We start from the raw sequence: 13443 nt of genomic DNA on the forward strand, positions 1-13443 counted from the left end.
TTTATATTTTACAATTTACAATTCGTATGATATGTTATGAATTTGCAAAAGGTATATGTTACGAATTCCAATTTTTTGTGATTAACGTTAGCTAGGTGGTTAGGTGGCTAACGGTACTGTTAGGGTTAGGGCTTAAGGTTAGGAGTTAGGTTAAAGGGTTAAGGGAAGGGTTAGCTAAAATACTAAGCAGTAGAAAAGTAGCTAAAAAGTAGCAAGTAGTTGCAAAGTTGCTAATTAGCTAAAATGCTAAAGTTGTCCGTGTGAAGTTCAAACACGCAACCTTTGGGTTGCTATACGTTTGCGTTATACGCCCACCCATCCACACCGACCAACTACCCTACTTTTGTTTTTGACGTAAGTAACCTTCTGTCTTATGTATCCATACCAAACGTAACATATCATACCCAGTTGAGTCTTGTATTTACATTTACTATGTTACGTCTAGTCTATGAGACCAGGCTTTTTTTTTTGCTGGCATGCTGTGTAATGCCTGTGTTACAGCAGTGTTGTTATGGATACACCCACCTAGTACACAAGCATGAAACCTCACCAGAGCATGGCAGTGTTTTCAAATGATCAGACAGACAGGCGGTCGGTCTTTGATCCAAGGGGCACAGCCATGTACAGTTGAAGTCGGAAGTTTACATACACTTTGGTTGGAGTCATTAAAACTCGTTTTTCAACCACTCCACACATTTCTTGTTAAAAAACTATAGTTTTGGCAAGTCGGTTAGGACATCTACTTTGTGCATGACACAAGTAATTGTTCCAACAATTGTTTACAGACAGATTATTTCACTTATAATTCACTGTATCACAATTCCAGTGGGTCAGAAGTTTACATACACTAAGTTGACTGTGCCTTTAAACAGCTTGGAAAATTCCAGAAAATGATGTCATGGCTTTAGAAGCTTCTGATAGGCTAATTGACATCATTTGAGTCAATTGGACGCAAGTATAAACACCATGGGACCACGCAGCCGTCATACCGCTCAGGAAGGAAACGCGTTCTGTCTCCTAGAGACTTTGGTGCGAAAAGTGCAAATCAATCCCAGAACAACAGCAAAGGACCTTGTGAAGATGCTGGAGGAAACAGGTACAAAAGTATCTTTAATTTATTTTATTAATTACACTTTGGATGGTGTATCAACGATACACCCAGTCACTACAAAGATACAGGAATCCTTCCTAACTCAGTTGCCGGAGAGGAAGGAAACCGCTCAGGGATTTCACCTTGAGGTGACTTTAAAACAGTTAGAGTTTAATGACTGTGATAGGATAAAATTAGAATGGATCAACAACATTGTCGTTACTCCACAATACTAACCTAAATCACTGAGTGAAATGAAGGAAGCCTGTACAGAATAAAAATATTCCAAAACATGCATCCTGTTTGCAATAAGGCACGACTATGGCAAGACTTGAAAATGGCTGTCCAGCAATGATCAACAACCAACTTGACAGAACTTGAAGAATTCATCAAAGAATAATGTGCAAATATTACAATCCAGGTGTGCAAAGCTCTTAGAGACTTTTACCCAGAAAGACTCACAGCTGTAATCTCTGACAAACTGATTCTAACACTCAGTGGTGTGAATGAGATATTTCTGTATTTCATTTTCAATACATTTTCCAACATTTCTAAAAACATGTTTTCACTTTGTCATTATGGGGTATTGTGTGTAGATGGGTGAAAAAAATATATATCCATTTTGAATTCAAGCTGTAACACAACAAACGGTGGAATAAGTCAAGGGGTATGAACACTTTCTGAAGGCACTGTACCTAACCTTAAATGAAGAATAAAAAGCACATTTCTGTTTTCATGATATTTTACAATATAGCCAATGACTTTGTGGCTGTGGTAACTAGTGGAAGGAAACCTAAAGAGCTGCAAAAATATATTTTGTGATAACGGCTACGACAAATTACAAGGGGTATGAATACTTTTTGAAGGCACTGTACTAACACCCTTTTTTGCACTAACTCTCTGCACACACTCACACTGACATCCCAACACACACACATACTACATAAGCCCACACACACATAGCACGCGCATACATGCATACTGATGCAACAAACACACACTCAAAAACACATTCCCACTCACCACATACACTGCTGCTACTGTCTATAATTTTATTTTTCTATCTCTTTGGTACTATTTTCACAAGTATGTGGAACATACTGGTTGAGCACGGCGCTTGTAACGCCAAGGTAGTGGGTTCGATCCCCGGGACCACCCATACACAAAAAAAATGGATGCATGCATGACTGTAAGTCGCTTTGGATAAAAGCGTCTGCTAAATGGCATATTATTATTATTATTATTATTAACATTTTCACAACTCTTAGTACAAAACTCCAAACTGGTCACACTTGTAACGCAGCCAGTCTTTCATTCAATACCTGTCATTGTGCATACATTTGGATTTTAAACATCTCTCACCACACAACCATTGATTCAAAATACAAGTTTATTGTGAAATGTAATGAGAACATTGGTTTAATCACCAAAACACAACTTAATGATATCTTTTCAATTTAGTCGTTTTAACTACCAGTTAATCCAATAGCAAACAATGCAAGACAGATGTTTTAAATCGCCCTTAGAAGTGCTGAAACTACAACACTGTCAATTACAGTAGATTAAACAGTTTTCACATTAGACAATACACTTACATTACCCAAAAAAATGGACAGAAAATCTATAACTTCCATAATATCTATCCAATGTGTAATCAAAGGTGTGATCAATGAAGACATCCTCTACAATCATTCATGCAAAAAAAACATAACATTTTTCACATATAATTGCAACATAGGTTTACTGTCTGTAATCAAATGTAAGAAATTAAATGAAAAACTTAAATGAATGACGCATTACAAGTAATTTGCATCAAGCCTGTATTGAGCATTTAGCCATAAATTCTCATCCACATCACAGTGAATGCCCTCATTGTTCATGCACTGCGGGAAAAACATTTTGGCATGGCGAATCCCAGCTTGACATTGGTCTGCATTGACGTCGTCGCATGCCTCATCCATGACCAGAAGGCGGATGGCGCGCTCATGGGGATGGTGATCAGACACCTTCCACTTACATGCTGAATTTTGTTAATCAATAGGGTTGAGGAAAGGAGAGTATGGGGGCAGGTATGGGGTCACGAGTCAGGGATGGGCCCGAAACCATGCTTGAACCACCTCTGCATGGTGAAACCTGACATTGTCCCACACAATGACATACAGTGGGGGAAAAAGTATTTAGTCAGCCACCAATTGTGCAAGTTCTCCCACTTAAAAAGATGAGAGAGGCCTGTAATTTTCATCATAGGTACACGTCAACCATGACAGACAAAATGAGGGAAAATAATCCAGAAAATCACATTGTAGGATTTTTAATGAATTTATTTGCAAATTATGGTGGAAAATAAGTATTTGGTCAATAACAAAAGTTTCTCAATACTTTGTTATATACCCTTTGTTGGCAATGACACAGGTCAAACGTTTTCTGTAAGTCTTCACAAGGTTTTCACACACTGTTGCTGGTATTTTGGCCCATTCCTCCATGCAGATCTCCTCTAGAGCAGTGATGTTTTGGGGCTGTCGCTGGGCAACACGGACTTTCAACTCCCTCCAAAGATTTTCTATGGGGTTGAGATCTGGAGACTGGCTAGGCCACTCCAGGACCTTGAAATGCTTCTTACGAAGCTACTCCTTCGTTGCCCGGGCGGTGTGTTTGGGATCATTGTCATGCTGAAAGACCCAGCCACGTTTCATCTTCAATGCCCTTGCTGATGGAAGGAGGTTTTCACTCAAAATCTCACGATACATGGCACCATTCATTCTTTCCTTTACACGGATCAGTCGTCCTGGTCCCTTTGCAGAAAAACAGCCCCAAAGCATGATGTTTCCACCCCCATGCTTCACAGTAGGTATGGTGTTCTTTGGATGCAACTCAGCATTCTTTGTCCTCCAAACACGACGAGTTGAGTTTTGACCAAAAAGTTCTATTTTGGTTTCATCTGACCATATGACATTCTCCCAATCCTCTTCTGGATCATCCAAATGCACTCTAGCAAACTTCAGACGGGCCTGGACATGTACTGGCTTAAGCAGGGGGACACGTCTTGCACTGCAGGATTTGAGTCCCTGGCGGCGTAGTGTGTTACTGATGGTAGGCTTTGTTACTTTGGTCCCAGCTCACTGCAGGTCATTCACTAGGTCCCCCCGTGTGGTTCTGGGATTTTTGTTCACCGTTCTTGTGATCATTTTGACCCCACGGGGTGAGATCTTGCGTGGAGCCCCAGATCGAGGGAGATTATCAGTGGTCTTGTATGTCTTCCATTTCCTAATAATTGCTCCCACAGTTGATTTCTTCAAACCAAGCTGCTTACCTATTGCAGATTTCCCAGCCTGGTGCAGGTCTACAATTTTGTTTCTGGTGTCCTTTGACAGCTCTTTGGTCTTGGCCATAGTGGAGTTTGGAGTGTGACTGTTTGAGGTTGTGGACAGCTGTCTTTTATACTGATAACAAGTTCAAACAGGTGCCATTAATACAGGTAACGAGTGGAGGACAGAGGAGCCTGTTAAAGAAGAAGTTACAGGTCTGTGAGAGCCAGAAATCTTGCTTGTTTGTAGGTGACCAAATACTTATTTTCCACCATAATTTGCTAATAAATTAATTAAAAATCCTACAATGTGATTTTCTGGATTTTTTTCCCTCAATTTGTCTGTCATAGTTGACGTGTACCTATGATGAAAATTACAGGCCTCTCTCATCTTTTTAAGTGGGAGAACTTGCACAATTGGTGGCTGACTAAATACTTTTTTCCCCCACTGTACCCATGTTACTTTTACTCTTTATTGTTATTCACTGTGTATTTATTCCTCATCACTATTTCAATTTTTTATTTTATTTCAATTCTTTATTTTAAATCTGCATTGTTGGAAAATGACCTATAAGTAAGCATTTCATTGTTTGTCTACACCTGTTGTTTACGAAACATTTGAATTGATTTGAATGTATGCACGCAGTTATGAAACCTTGAGATGGAGAGCGAGAGGGAGGATTTAGACAGAGAGAATGAGAGAGAGAGGGAGAGAGAGAGAGACAGAGAGAGGTGTGGTCATGAGTAAATCACAGAATATCATTTCTCCCTACAGAGTTCCAGTACTATTCCGCTCTCATTGTGTCTCTATTACACACAGGTATCGTTTTACAGACCCTATGGAGTGAGAGAGGTGATGAAACCACACACACTATGCCGTCAACTATTCATAGGAGAGGCCCAGCCCTGTCACACCTAGTCCCCTAGGGCCCACTGGAGTCTGCTGAGAGCCCAGAGATTGGAGAGATGGCTACTGTATCTGATGTCTGTTTTATAGCCTACTATACTAGAAGAAAGGGTAGGTATCATGGTGGTCATATTGTGTAACACCCAGTATTAATGTATGAGTGGATTATTAATGTATTATAAATTATAGCATTACGTAATGTATTATAATAGTTAGTACATTACTTAGTAATAATAATAATAATATGCCATTTAGTAGGCGCTTTTATCCAAAGCGACTTACAGTCATGCGTGCATACATTTTTAGGTATGGGTGGTCCCGGGGATCGAACCCACTACTATGGCGTTACAAGCGCCATGCTCTACCAATTGAGCTACATGTGATATTAATGATTAATGTAGTTCATTCATGGTTTTATACATTTAATATGTACAAAACTACCACCATCCATGATACCATTGGGACTACACTATACCTGTAGGCTACTGCAGTTAATTAAATCACAAGCAAGTAAAAACTATTTTGAAAAGTGAAATGATAAAAAAAAAAATTCAACGTGGCTATTTGTTTGTTTAAAATGATGACGATATACATAATTAAAAGTAATAAAAACAAAATAGTAAAGAATCCATAAGGTGCCATTTCAATCATTCAAAAAATCTATTAATTAATAGATACAGTCACACAGGCACTTCTAACTGGAGCCTTTCTCAAGTACCATAATCACTACCTCATTTAATTAGTCATGATTGTACAAGGACTTGCCTGAGTTGTATCTAGTAGCATCAATACCTTGTATAATAATCATTATACACTTCTTCTCAATGAGAAGAATAATGTGGAATATTTTCATTGACACTGCCATGTAAACGCCTGGAAACTTAGTGTCTCTGCAGCCATTACCCCAGGATACCACGCCATAGACACGCCCCTCACACACCAGCGGGCCGCCGGAATGCCCCTAGAACCAACCACAAGGTACACCACACCCTCACTCAGTTTCCATGAAAACATGTCTCCATCTTTGGGGCCACCTCAAGGTAGACTATTGTATACACTGTAATAATTTGGAGAAAATAGGACATTTTACATTCAAAAGTAATTGTTTGGTTTCATCAAGTTGGATAAGGCAGGGGTTTTCAAACCTCTCATCGGGGACCAAGATTATCTATCCACCTGACAGGTGTGACATACCAAGAAGCTGATTGAACAGCATGATCATTACACAGGTGCACCTGTGGACAATAAAAGGGCACTCTAAAATGTGCAGTTTTGTCACACAACACAATGCCATAGATGTCTTAAGTTTTGAGGGAGCGTGCAATTGGCATGCTGACTGTAGGAATGTCCACCAGAGCTGTTGGCAGAGAATTGAATTTTACATTTCTCTAACGTTGTTTTAGAGAATTTGGCAGTATGTCCAACCGTCCTCACAATCGCAGACCATGTGCATGGCGTCATGTGGGCGAGCGGTTTGTTGATGTCAACGTTGTGAACAGAGTGCCCCATGGTGGCGGTGGGGTTATTGTATGGACAGGCAATGAACACAATTGCATTTTATCTATGGCAAATTGAATGCACAGAGATACCGTGATGAGATCCTGAGGCCCATTGTTGTGCCATTCATCCTCCGCCATCACCTCATGTTTCAGCATGATAAAGCACGGCCCCATGTCGCAAGGATCTGTACACAATTCTTCGAAGCGGAAAATGTCCCAGTTCTCCAATGGTCCGCATACTCACCAGACATGTCACCCATTGAGCATGTTTGGGATGCTCTGGATCGACGCATATGACAGCGTGTTCCAGTTCCCGCCAATTTCCAGCAACTTCGCACAGCCATTGAAGAGGAGTGGGACAACATTCCACAGGCCACAATCAACAGCCTGATCAACTCTATGCGAAGGAGATGTGTCGCGCTGCATGAGGCAAATGGTGGTCATACCAGATACTGACTGGTTTTCTGATCCACGCCCCTACCTTTTTAAAAAAGGTTTCTGTGACCAACTGATGCATATCTGTTCTCCCAGTAATGTGAAATCCATAGATTAGGGCCTAATTCATTTATTTCAATTGGTTGATTTCTTGATATGAACAGTAACTCAGTAAAATCTTTGAAATTGTTGCATGTTGCATTTATATTTTGTTCAGTATATTTGAACTACTCTAGAGCTAGCATACCTGATTCAACTTATCAACTATTTATCAAGCCCTTGACTAGGTGAGATATACTGAACAAAAATATAAACGCAACATGCAAAAATGTAAAAGGTTTACTGAGTTACAGTTCATATAAGGAAATCAATCAATTTAATGACATTCATTAGGCCCTAAACTATGGATTTCACATGACTTGGCAGGGGTGCACTGGGGAGCCAGGCCCAGCCAATCAGAATGAGTTTATTACAGCAGAAATACTCCTCTCTCCAGCTCATGAAACATGGGACCAACACTTTACATGTTGCGTTTATAGTTTTGTTCAGTGTAGTTCAGGGCTACAACAAAATTGTGAAACATCTGAGGAGAGGTTTGAAAACCACGAGGTAAAGGGATGAGGCACCAGCAGAGGCCCCTCATACATAGGCCAAGTTCCATTTCGATCCCTACTAGCCCCTTCCATGCACCCCTACCAGTTCAATAACTTACTGTAGTTCTCTCTCATAAAAAATGGTGTCAGCTCTATCAGGTCCAGTACAGTGCCTTGCAAAAGTATTCATCTTGTCACACCCTGGCTCTGGGACTCATTATGTTGAGCCAGGGTGTGTTCATTCTATGTTTTCTGTTTCTATGTTGGGTGGTCTAGGTTGTTTATTTCTATGTTTGACTGAGTGACTCCCAATCAGAGGCAACGAGTGTCAGCTGTGTGCTGGTTGTCTCTGATTGGGAGCCATATTTAACTGTCTGTGTTTCACTCTGTGTTTGTGGGTTTTTGTTCCGTGTTCGGTCATTGTCACTGAGGACTTCACGAGTCGTTTATTGTTTTGTTATTTCGTGTGTATGCTTTAATTAAATAAAGCAAGTATGTTCGCTACTAACGCTGCGCTTTGGTCCACTCCTTCATACGACGTTCGTGACAGAAAAACCCACCATACCAGGACCAAGCAGCGTGTCCAGGAACACACGCAGGAGGTGACTCTTGTGGATGTCCTCCTCGGTTGGGGGCAGATTACTGAGGAGGAGGCCGTCCGGTACCGGAAGGCGATAAAGGGGGAGACCCAGGCAGGAGAGGAGCAGCGGCGCCAAACGGGTCAACGTCGGACAGGCGAGAGGCAACCCCAATAAATTTTTAGGGGGGGGCACACGGCATGGGCGACTGGGCAGCAGGAGGCTGCCACAGGGCGAAATGGGAGACGAGGAGAGAAGGCCACCGGGTTACGGGAGCCATTGGCGAGAGGAGGGAAGGAAGTTGTAGAGGCACAGCGAGAGGTACTGAGGTGTATTGCCAGTCCGGTCCGGCCCGTTCCTGATCCCCGTTTAAGGCCAGTGGTGTGTGTTCCCAGTACGGTCCGGCCTGTTCCTGCTCCACGCACCAAGCCTACGGTGTGCGTCGCCAGCCCTGCCCGGCCTGTCCCTGCTCCACGCACCAAGCCTACGGTGTGCGTCGCCAGCCCTATCCGGCCTGTCCCTGCTCCACGCACCAAACCTACGGTGTGCGTCGCCAGCCCAGCCCGGCCTGTTCCTGCTCCACGCACCAAACCTACGGTGTGCGTCGCCAGCCCAGCCCGGCCTGTTCCTGCTCCACGCACCAAGCCTACGGTGTGCGTCGACAGCCCAGCCCGGCCTGTCCCTGCTCCACGCACCAAACCTACGGTGTGCGTCGCCAGCCCTGCCCGGCCTGTCCCTGCTCCACGCACCAAGCCTACGGTGTGCGTCGCCAGCCCTGTCCGGCCTGTCCCTGCTCCACGCACCAAACCTACGGTGTGCGTCGCCAGCCCAGCCCGGCCTGTTCCTGCTCCACGCACCAAGCCTACGGTGTGCGTCGCCAGCCCTGCCCGGCCTGTTCCTGCTCCACGCACCAAGCCTACGGTGTGCGTCGACAGCCCAGCCCGGCCTGTTCCTGCTCCACGCACCAAGCCTACGGTGTGCGTCGACAGCCCAGCCCGGCCTGTCCCTGCTCCACGCACCAAACCTACGGTGTGCGTCGTCAGCCCAGCCCGGCCTGTCCCTGCTCCACGCACCAAGCCTACGGGTGCGTCGCCAGCCCGGCCCGGCCTGTCCCTGCTCCACGCACCAAGTCTACGGTGCGCGTCACCAGCCCGGTCCGGCCTGTTCCTGCCACTCGCACCAAGTCTACGGTGCGCGTCGCCAGCCCGGCCCGGCCCGTTCCTGCCACTCGCACCAAGCCAGGGGTGCGAGTTGTCAGTCCGGCACAACCCGTGCCTGGGTCATCGGTGCCAATTTAGGTACCGCTCTACTGCTCCACTAAGGAGCTGAAGCCTACCGCTCCTGCTACGTCCAGTCCAGCTCCAGCCAGCGGGGCCAGACCGGACCAGGGGCGCTATGGGGGGTTTGTTGGAGGGTGGTGGGCAAGCCCGGAGCCGGAGCCGCCGCCGAGGAGGAATGCCCACCCAGCCCTCCCCTGTTTTGCTCGTATTTAGGCGCGGTCGCAGTCCGCGCCTTTAGGGGGGTGTACTGTCACACCCTGGCTCTGGGACTCATTATGTTGAGCCAGGGTGTGTTCATTCTATGTTTTCTGTTTCTATGTTGGGTGGTCTAGGTTGTTTATTTCTATGTTTGACTGAGTGACTCCCAATCAGAGGCAACGAGTGTCAGCTGTGTGCTGGTTGTCTCTGATTGGGAGCCATATTTAACTGTCTGTGTTTCACTCTGTGTTTGTAGGTTTTTGTTCCGTGTTCGGTCATTGTCACTGAGGACTTCACGAGTCGTTTATTGTTTTGTTATTTCGTGTGTATGCTTTAATTAAATAAAGCAAGTATGTTCGCTACTAACGCTGCGCTTTGGTCCACTCCTTCATACGACGTTCGTGACACATCTCCCTTGACGTTTTTCCTATTTTGTTGCATTACAACCTGTAATTTAAATGGATTTTTATTTGGATTCCATGGAATGGACATACACAAAATAGTCCAAATTGGTGAAGTGAAATGGAAAAAATTACTTGTTTCAAAAAATAAAAAAAATAACGGAAAGGTGGTGCATGCATATGTACTCACCCCTTTTCTATGAAGCCCCTAAATAAGATCTGGTGCAACCAATTACCTTCAGACGTCACATAATTAGTTCAATAAAGTCCACCCGTGTGCAATCTAAGTGTCACAAGATCTGTCACATGATCTCAGTTTATATACACCTGTTATGGCACCACAACAAACCTGCCAAGAGAGGGCCGCCCACCAAAACTCACGGACCAGGCAAGGGGGGCATTAATCAGAGAGGCAACAAAGAGACCAAAGATAACCCTGAAGGAGATGCAAAGCTCCACAGTATCTGTCCATAGGACCACTTTAAGCCGTACACTCCACAGAGCTGGGCTTTACGGAAGAGTGGCCAGAAAAAAGCCATTGCTTAAAGAAGAAAATAAGCAAACACGTTTGGTGTTCTCCAAAAGTCATGTGGGAGACTCCCCAAACATATGGAAGAAGGTACTCTGAGCTTTTTGGCCATCAAGGAAAACACTATGTCTGGCGCAAACCCAACACCTCTCATCACCCCGAGAACACCATGATGTTTTTCATCGGCAGGGACTGGGAAACTGGTCAGAATTGAAGGAATGATGGATGGCGCTAAATACTGATAAATTCTTGAGGGAAACCTGTTTCAGTCTTCCAGAGATTTGAGACTGTGACGGAGGTTCACCTTCCAGCAGGACAATGACGCTAAGCATACTGCTAAAGCAACACTTGAGTGGTTTAAGGGGAAACATTTAAATGTCTTGGAATGGCCTAGTCAAAGCCCAGATCTCAATCCAATTGAGAATCTGTGGTATGACTTAAAGATTGCTGTACACCAGCGGAACCCATCCAACTTGAAGGAGCTGGAGCAGTTTTGCCTTGAATAATGGGCAACAATCCCAGTGGCTAGATGTGCCAAGCTTATAGAGACATACCCCAAGAGACTTGCAGCTGTAATTGCTGCAAAAGGTGGCTCTACAAAGTATAGTTATGCACGCTCAAGTTCTGTTTTTATGTCTTATTGCTTGTTTGTTTCACAAGAAAAAATATTTTGCATCTTCAAAGTGGTAGGCATGTTGTGTAAATCAAATGATACAACCCCCCCAAAAATCAAAATAGGAAAAATGCCAAGGGGGGTGAATACCTTTGCAAGCCACTGTACCTTGCATGCGTCCTTCCCCCCAGCATTGTAGCCGGCACAGATCATGTTGGAGGTGATTTTCCAGTTGAGCGACTTGCTGCTGTTGCACCTGGCCGACGACACCATGGGCAGTTTGACCGTACGCAGAGTAGGGGTGACCTCAGAGAGAGGGTTACCCCCACCCCGACACCTGCCCTGCCATCACCCCGTACCCTGTCGAGGGAAGGGGGTCAGGGACAAGTAGCTACCCATTGCCATGGGAACCCTCAGCTGCACAGGGAAGAAGAAACGAGATAGAGTGGGATAGAGGGTGGAGTTGAATTAATTGAGTTAAGTTTTGTTGAGTTGACTTGAATTTAACTGAATTGACATGCATGTACTTACTAAGTTATTACAAGGTAATTACACATTTACTACAAAGGTAGTTACTCTGATACAAGGTCTAGTTATTATTATCACATGGCCCAATGTCATAATACTGCTGTATCCAATTATGTATATAAACATGAATATGAAAGGTAGGTAAAGGCTGTATCCTTTACCTTAATAAGCATGTGTTGTTGGTGGTCTTCTTGTACAGTGAATGGGGGATGAGTCTGTGAGGTTTGGAGTACTGCTCTGTTCCCTCAAACGTACTCAGCGAGTAGTCCCCTGCCACGATCATCATCTGCCCTGTCCTGACAGGAGAGAGACAACAGAGATACGTTCAACTGCACAAAGGGTTGATAACGTTGTTTAGAAAAAAATGTATCATCATCTGCTCTGTCCTAAGAGGGGGAGAGGAATTAGAGCTTTGATTAATAAAATATCCCCATCTGCTCTATCCAAGGAAAAATAGGATGAAACGTAATCCTGAGGTGCATTCAATTTCGCCAACGTTTGCTTTGCTGCACTGAGGTACAGTGGGGAAAAAAAGTATTTAGTCAGCCACCAATTGTGCATGTTCTCCCACTTAAAAAGATGAGAGAGGCCTGTAATTTTCATCATAGGTACACGTCAACTATGACAGACAAAATGAGAAAAAAATTCCAGAAAATCACATTGTAGGATTTTTAATGAATTTATTTGCAAATTATGGTGGAAAATAAGTATTTGGTCAATAACAAAAGTTTCTCAATACTTTGTTATATACCCTTTGTTGGCAATGACACAGGTCAAACGTTTTCTGTAAGTCTTCACAAGGTTTTCACACACTGTTGCTGGTATTTTGGCCCATTCCCCCATGCAGATCTCCTCTAGAGCAGTGATGTTTTGGGGCTGTCACTGGGCAACACTGACTTTCAACTCCCTCCAAAGATTTTCTATGGGGTTGAGATCTGGAGACTGGCTAGGCCACTCCAGGACCTTGAAATGCTTCTTACGAAGCCACTCCTTCATTGCCCGGGTGGTGTGTTTGGGATCATTGTCATGCTGAAAGACCCAGCCACGTTTCATCTTCAATGCCCTTGCTGATGGAAGGAGGTTTTCACTCAAAATCTCACGATACATGGCCCCATTCATTCTTTCCTTTACACGGATCAATCGTCCTGGTCCCTTTGCAGAAAAACAGCCCCAAAGCATGATGTTTCCACCCCCATGCTTCACAGTAGGTATGGTGTTCTTTGGATGCAACTCAGCATTCTTTGTCCTCCAAACACGACGAGTTGAGTTTTTACCAAAAAGTTCTATTTTGGTTTCATCTGACCATATGACATTCTCCCAATCCTCTTCTGGATCATCCAAATGCACTCTAGCAAACTTCAGACGGGCCTGGACATGTACTGGCTTAAGCAGGGGGACACGTCTTGCACTGCAGGATTTGAGTCCCTGGCGGCGTAGTGTGTTACTGATGGTAGGCTTTGCTACTTTGGTCCCAGCTCACTGCAGGTC

At 44.2% G+C, this 13443-nt stretch overlaps 1 pseudogene; it reads right to left on the reverse strand.

Annotated features, from left to right (window-relative positions):
- Nucleotides 1–5317: 5317 nt before the first annotated feature.
- The window catches only part of LOC121578485, a 31107-nt pseudogene continuing 22981 nt past the window's right edge, over nucleotides 5318–13443 (reverse strand).

This window comes from Coregonus clupeaformis, chromosome 12, assembly GCF_020615455.1.
Source record: "Coregonus clupeaformis isolate EN_2021a chromosome 12, ASM2061545v1, whole genome shotgun sequence".
In the NCBI taxonomy this organism is placed as follows: domain Eukaryota; kingdom Metazoa; phylum Chordata; class Actinopteri; order Salmoniformes; family Salmonidae; genus Coregonus; species Coregonus clupeaformis.